The sequence below is a fragment of the Oryzias latipes genome, chromosome 14 (assembly GCF_053564925.1).
Source record: "Oryzias latipes strain Hd-rR chromosome 14, Olatipes_Hd-rR_3.1".
Taxonomy (NCBI): domain Eukaryota; kingdom Metazoa; phylum Chordata; class Actinopteri; order Beloniformes; family Adrianichthyidae; genus Oryzias; species Oryzias latipes.
In genome coordinates, this window is record NC_136250.1 from 3601132 (window position 1) to 3607893 (window position 6762).

Genomic DNA, 6762 nt, shown 5'->3' on the forward strand with positions numbered 1-6762 from the left:
CAATGGATTGATGTCGTCTTGCAGTTCCAACATTTGTGGACCCAAAAGAGGACTGTCCCATACCAGGACATTGATCCCAGAATGAGGTTCAGCCATGGATCCACTCTCCTCCCATTCAATCTCTGGAACCAGCATACCCTGACAAAAAAAAAAAAAAAAAAGATACTGTTTATGAACAGCACTGTTTTTTTTGTGTTTTAGATTATGTAGGAACAGTGACCGACTAATAATAACTTATATTGTTGCTTGCAGGCAGACCTCATATCTCCATAACTGTTTATAATTTGCAAATAAGTGAACCTTAACAAAGTAGTGACATTAGTAGATCTGATGGCTCAGAAGGCCATGCATTGTGATGCATTTTGAACATGCAGATGTGCTATTCTTCCTACAAACAAACAATTTAGGGAAATTGTTTGCACCACACAACAATAATCCTTTTCATTCATTTTCGATGAAAATTCACTGTAGTCATTATGATTTCATGATACTCTTCTTGATACTTTTCACTTTAGTCAAACTGCACACAAATCAGTTGTCCAGTACAGTGAGATTAAATAAAGCATTTACCCGGGGATCAGAAACAGGGTTCTGGGTCAAGCCCAACTGCCACAGCTGATTTGGTGTCATGCTTTGCTCCGTCCTGATTGGATGGCTGTCCCACGCGTCACTAAAGACATCCAAACTGGCCTGAATGCGTGGTAGAAAAATGTAATGGCAGCAGAATACGTGATGTGACTGATATTGAGCAAGTCTTGGTCCTCAGGAGAGTGCAGGATGTTGTAATATAAACCAGTAACACTCACGAAGACATCACACCAGAGGAGCTCAATCCTGTATTTGGAAAAAAGCAAAAAGAAATGTTATATTGTCAGATTTATTTTTAATACATCATTCACTTTTATGTATCAGGGCTCCAGACTAACTTTTTTCACTAGGAGCACTGTGGCCCCTAACTGAAAATTTTAGGGGCACAACCAGAACATTTAGGGGCGCATACCGTAAATCAACATTCTAACCAAATCTACTAATTTCCACTGTATTACAAATAAATACTTTAACAATAGATGCAGAAATTACAATGTGCTGTTTCTAATTCAGTGTCATATTTTATTCTGCACTTTTGAAGATGCAACAAGAAGGTAAACTGACAGCACCATCGCTGTCACGACAGTACAACTAAGTAAAAATAGTAAAAAAAATACCATACTTTTAGAATAAAAAAAAGTTTTTAGTAACAAGTGATTACCGTAGTAACCTTTCGTAATTTCACAGTTTCAAACAATACTTAAATGTATGTAAATATTAGAGGATGGAAATTCATGTTGGTGACACCAAATAAGTGCAGCCAAGATGCACAATAAGCGTGTTTGAGATCACCCAGATGGACGCAACGCTGCACAGATCACCTGGTGAGTGACGTATATTTTTGTTTTTGCTCCAACATCACCTGTCAATCAAAACAAAAATATCACGAGAAAGGGGTGAGAGCAAGACACCAATCAGAGCGAACGCAGCTGGAAATTTAGTATTGAACTGACTAAAAGCTGCCCTACAGACTAAAAAACAATGCATTATGGGACATGCGTCCTGATGGGTTTTTTGTAGTTCACTGATCAATTAAAATAATTTAAAATACCAACTGATTAAAAAAAGGCTACATCCATTACAAAACATTAAAATAATTATAAAAGATGTAATATCACAGCTCATAATTAGGGGGAGAGGCATATTAAAACGAAATTGAATGTTAAGGACAACTCCTAATTCCTGGTCTCTTTCAGTCTCGCTGCAGATTCGATTTCATGCGAGTTTGAGACCCCTGCTGTACACTCTGGCACTGGTACACTAGCTGCAGGTCGGAAGAACGAATCAATAGTTCGCTTGCTCATAGCTCAGACGCACATATCAGGTTGTGATGATATTTGTCTCCGTTTCCTTCCCACGGATGTTTACGCGTGCTCGATTATCTCTAGGCCCCGCCCCTCCACATATTTTAGCCACTTGCAGTGACTTTCCCTATTCTTCTCACACGCATTGGCCGCCTCAGGCATCACTCAATGAAACGCGAGTGTGTGCTCGCGTGTGCTCCAGTCTCATGAGTATTCGCGCGAGTGTGTGTGTCTGTCTGCGTGCGTGTGCGCTCGCGTCTCATTGATGATTTCATCTCTCATTTCATTGATCATTGACGTGCCCCTTTCATGTTTAATGTATAAAAAATACGGAGGGTGGAGGAGGCAAATTTACTGGTAGCACATGTGCGACTGGGTGTAAAATTCAGTCGCCAACTCTCAAATTTTGGTCGCAAAATGCGACCAAATGGACGCAGTCTGGAGCCCTGTGTATATATTTAAGCTTCTAAAACTAGGTTCAACTTACCGTTGATTGTGTGTACACTTTTCCCACAATGAAGCCGTTTGTGTCAGTTGTACGTACTGTGAGCATTAACTCGGCTATGCCCACATTTTCTCCTCCGTGATCTCCTCTCACCCTGACAATAACATGAAAATCATGTCTCAAACACATAATTACAAATGCATCGGCAATACGGTACACATCAGTTTAAAATGTAATGTTCTTATGTATGATGCCAATAAGTAGAATTTCTAGGTTAAAAAAATTGCAGGAGTGGGTTACATGTATCACTGGGGGAAAAATTGAGGTGAGAGAGACTGTTAAGGAGGGGTAAAATGTTACTCATGAGGGGAAAGTTTTAGAGTTGCCTTTGTTTATGGAGAGGAGTCTAAAAAAAGTAATTTTATTTTTGTACAAATAACCAAGTACTTATACTGCCTGATATGTGAATAAAAGATTTCTTTATGAATAACATGAATACCTCAGAGGAAAGCCATAAACGTTCACAGTGTCACTGAAGAAGGCCAAGTGGGTGTCTGCACAGTTGTTCTCTGCTATCTTCAGGTACAGGATACATGGAATACAAGTACAAATACTTTCAACTGACAGATATTTACAGGGGCAAAAATGCTAAATTCCCAATTGACAGGTAAAACAGTAATACAATAGGATGATAAAATATGAAATAGAATAGAATAGAAGGGTATTTAATAATCCCTGAGGAAATCTTTTTTAAATGGCCATCTTAAAAAAACACATAAACACACACGCATTACAAATAGAAATATCACAAAATAAAAAGATTGATAAAAAAAAGGTAAATAATTGGAAAATCAGTGGGTAAAATTAAAAGAAATTACTTGTAAGATGCCCTGCCAGAGAGTTGTATTGCCTGATGGCACGAGGAACAAAAGATTGTCACGCTGTCACGCTTCAGTAATTCCTAGAGAATAAATAAAAACACAACAAACATGGATTCGATAATTTAGCTGTCTGATCTTAAATTACATAATTTTCAAATATATGAAAGGGGATTTTTTTAAAACACTCTTGCTATGATTACTTGAGCTTGTAGTAAAGAACACCTTTAAAAAAAATCAGAGACAAGACACTGATCATAGGAAGCCTGTGTGTAATACTTACAGTAACTTCTACTCAAATCACTGTTGACAGCTGATTTCTCCCATCCACCCTTTCTGTGACTACTTATCGACTACAAAACAGCCTAAAAACATAATGTTTGGGATTCTTGTCATTACGTCATTGGAAGTAAAGATACGGGGATTTTAGTGGCTGTCACTCTGACACAATCTCACAGGGCTGGTCATCACAATGAATACGGGTTCTAACGTTAGAAACTTAATGAGGCTTCTTTCATTCAACAGTGGATTCATGTCTGTTATATTTAAAAAATGCCGTTTTCATGAATGTCATATGAATTAACTTTGTTGCACAATCCACCCCGTCTTAAAGTCTGGGTTGTGAAAATGCTGTGTCTAACTTTAACCCAGATCGCGTTTACATAAAGGCAGCACACGGAACAACTAGCTAGTTAGCATAGCATATCAGTGTTTAAACAAATCGCCGTCTCCAAATCAATACTTTTTATTAAACTTTCTTTGCTGCTGTAAATCCGGCATGCTTTTCCCCTTAGTTCCTTATGAATCATGTTAAGAACCTACAGATCATTGGCTATAGACGCTAGCTTGAACCGACACCGGCTTGAAGTTCACTCACACTCACAGGCAGACACAACTTGCACAGGCTAAGCAAAACAAAGCTAAGCTAATTTGCGGTGGGGGTACTCTGCAAACGACTCGGCTGCAGTGTTCATAAAGCATTCACACATGTCACTTGGCAAAGGAGATCGCTTCAACTTAGTATTCAATAACATTACAGGACGTACAACGAGGGAATGATAAAATAAATGCATTACTTACGGGCTGAGACTGATCCCGTTCAGAAGACCTCTCCGCCATGTTTGCCGCCCGCGTCCTTTCAACTGCTGTGCTGAACAGCTCCCTCCCTCGTCACTTTGAAAGTGAGGAGTGTAAGGGGCCATACGATTGGTTAAAAGCGAACCCGCCTGCTTTGCCGATGAGTTTGATTGACAGATTCACTAGCCAATGGTGAGATTAGTCGACCCGCTCCGTCAGATGAGTCTCAATATTCACCGTAGAAAAATCTCTCACACACACGGGGAGATTCACAAACGAGAACGGGATTTTGAATGCACAGTCTGCAATTCGAATGATCTGTGAGTTCACATCACATGTGTACCTAAAAATCATGTTTGTGAAGCACTTACTGTGCATTTCTGATACATTTATTATGAATTTCTAAAATGTTTTTGTGAAAAACAGTGTGCACATTTGTGAGAAACACTTATTGTGCATTTGTAAAACATTTAGTGTGCATGTGTGAAACACAATCTGTGTGTTTGTGAAACACAGGGTGTGTATTTCCGAATTTATTTTTCACGTTTGCATAAAATGACATTTGTGAATCGGAGCGTGTGCATTTGTAAAACCGGTTGTGTGCATTTCTGATTATTGAGACTGAATTAACTCCATATCTTAACAGCGTTGCGTCCACCTTGGTGATCTCAAACACACTTATTGTGCGTCTTGGCTGCACTTTTTTGGTGTCACCAAGATAAATTTCCATCAGTTTTTGAGCCTCTCTCAGGTATCTGTATCGATTGTTCTGATATCCAGTGAACATCGCCCGTTCTTTTACAGTTTACCTTCGCCTGTCAGTTTACCTTGTTGCATCTTCAAAAGTGCAGATTAAAATGTGACACTGAATTTGAAACAGCACATTGTAATTTTTGCATCTATTATTAAGGTATTTATTCATAATACAGTGGAAATTAGTAGATTTGGTTAGCATGTTGATTTACGGTATGCGCCCCTAAATTTTCTGGTTGTGCCCCTAAATTTTTCAGTTAGGGGCCACAGTGCTCCTAGTGAAAAAAGTTAGTCTGGAGCCCTGATGAAGAATTGTGTTTATCCAAATTTGATGATGAATACATACAAAACTTTTTAGGTAATCTAAAACAACGCATCCCTTGTATTTCGGAAGCCTTCAAATCTATTGTGACAAACCTTTATCTAAAGATTAGCTGCTAAGTGTCATGGTGCCTCTGTCAGACTCCTCCCCCCTCCCCTCTGCTTGGCCTAATTCACCGCAGCTGCCGCCACTCTACTCATCAGCCTGCCAGATCTTCTTAAGGAGCTCCAGGACCAGTACTCAACGCGAGTTCGTTGCCTCTAATGGTGCATGTTCAAGCCTCTAGTGATTCTCGTCTGTTCACCCTCTACCTCTTGTCTCACCTCTCTTATCCTGTTCCAGGAAAACCCTAGTCCACGAGTGAGCGGTCCAGCGGACGTGCCAAGCAATCTTCCATCTACACTCACCTCCTGCTGTGGAGCGCTGTTGGATCTTACGGCTACTCCCACGTCACGGTCAGGCTCCTCGAGCTGCTCCTCCTGTCCGCTTCTAGTCTCGGATCCACGGACTCCCTCCAGCCACGTCGCCTCCCTGCCGTACCAAGACTACATCACCAGCTGAAGAAATAAACCCACTTCTTACCTTAACTCACCTCCTGTCATCTTTCCGGGTTCCAGCATCTGGGTCTGTCTAGCCTAGCCAGTCCTGACAGAACGAACTCGCCCAAAACCCCCACCCAGCTGACCCGGAAGATCTGCGTCTCAGCAAGGAGCATTCCTAGAACTCCTCTATGGTACCATTTCCCGTATGACTACAGTTCAAGAGGACCTGATCTGCCGCATCCAAGGTATCACGCAAACTCTCACTGAGCAAACTGGACAATTTGCTAACCTTGCTACAGGATCATCCATGGCTACTTCCGTCAACATCCCCGCTCCCACTTCCGCTTCCGGATCGTTCCAGCCAGCGGAAAACTTCCGGCTGCAGCCGGAACCCTTTTTCGGTGACGTAGAGGCCTGCAGCGGCTTCCTTCTACAATGCCAGCTCATTTTCCTTCAAGCCCCCAGGTACTATCAGTCTGATCATAGTAAAATCACACTCATCGTCAATTCATTACGCAACAAAGCTCTCCAGTGGGCTCAAGCCTTTATTTCTGCTAATCCTATAACTCATCTCCAATATGAACATTTCATTAATGAATTCCGGCTCATTTTCGATCAGCCACGCCGACAAGAAGAAGCTACCAGGCGTCTCATAAATTTAAAACAGCGGGGTCGACCAGTTAGCGACCATTTGATCGATTTCCGCATTTTGGCTGTAGAAACCGGCTGGCCGGACATAGCTTTGAAGGGCCTTTTTTATCAGTCTCTGAATGATTCCATTAAGGATCATTTATGCACACAGCCGGAGGCTAACACATTTGAAGACTTGGTCTCAGCGGCCCTTAGATCCGAC

The 6762-nt window shown here is 41.2% G+C and overlaps 1 long non-coding RNA gene across 3 annotated transcripts; it reads right to left on the bottom strand.

Annotated features, from left to right (window-relative positions):
- On the bottom strand, positions 1–4448 carry LOC144983604 (uncharacterized). Of its 3 annotated transcripts, none has more exons than XR_013647332.1 (6): positions 4296–4448; positions 3216–3298; positions 2380–2491; positions 807–834; positions 571–670; positions 1–138 (listed from the first exon to the last, which is right to left on the bottom strand). It is a non-coding gene; the product is annotated as an uncharacterized LOC144983604 (long non-coding RNA). The 3 variants fall into 3 exon arrangements; XR_013647331.1 differs by having other exon boundaries at positions 571–690; XR_013647330.1 differs by lacking the exon at positions 1–138 and having other exon boundaries at positions 620–834; positions 4296–4447.
- Between the last annotated feature and the right edge of the window lie 2314 nt (positions 4449–6762).